We start from the raw sequence: 955 nt of genomic DNA on the forward strand, positions 1-955 counted from the left end.
CTGGTGATATCTCGGGTGCTATTAGAGATTCCGCAATAAACCAATGTGAATTATCTGCAGGAGGCCCTGGCGCATGAATCTGTGCAGCAGGAACGACATCGGACCACCAGGGGCCGAGAAAATTACAGTTTTTCGGTATCCGTCACCCAAAGTAATGTAAAAATCCAGCATATATATGGAGCTTTCTCGGGTGATATTACAGATAGCGCAATAAATCAAAGTGCATTGTCTGTAGGAGACCCTGGCGCATGAATCTGGGCAGCGGGAACGACATTGGACCACCAGGGGCCGAGAAAATTATAGATTTTCGGTATCCGTCACCCAATTTGATGTAAAAATCCAGCATTTTTCTGGTGATATCTCGGGTTCTATTACAGATAGCGCGATAAATCAAAGTGCATTGTCTGCAGGAGGCCCCGGCGCATGAATCCGTGCAGCGGGAACGACCTCGGACCACCAGGGGCTGAGAAAACCACCGTCTCATGGGGCCGGACTGTCAGGGTCAGGGAAAAATCCATTATATATCTGGTGATATCTCGGGTGCCATTGGAGATAGCGCAATAAACCAAAGTGAATTATCTGCAGGAGGCCCTGGCGCATGAATCTGTGCAGCGGGAACGACCTCGGACCACCAGGGGCCGAGAAAATCACCGTCTCAAGGGGCCGGAAACTCAGGGTCGGGGAAAAATCCAATATATATCTGGTGATATCTCGGGTGCTATTTGAGATAGCGCAATAAACCAAAGTGAATTGTCTGTAGGAGGCCCTGGCGCATGAATCTGAGCAGCGGGAACGACCTCGGATCACCACGAGCCGAGAAAACCACCATCTCATTGGGCCGGAAACTCAGGGTCAGGGGAAAATACAATATATACCTGGTGTTATCTCGGGTGCTATTAGAGATAATGCAATAAATCAAAGTGCATTGTCTGTAGGAGGACATGGCGCATGAATC

This window comes from Nomia melanderi, unplaced genomic scaffold, assembly GCF_051020985.1.
Source record: "Nomia melanderi isolate GNS246 unplaced genomic scaffold, iyNomMela1 scaffold0014, whole genome shotgun sequence".
In the NCBI taxonomy this organism is placed as follows: domain Eukaryota; kingdom Metazoa; phylum Arthropoda; class Insecta; order Hymenoptera; family Halictidae; genus Nomia; species Nomia melanderi.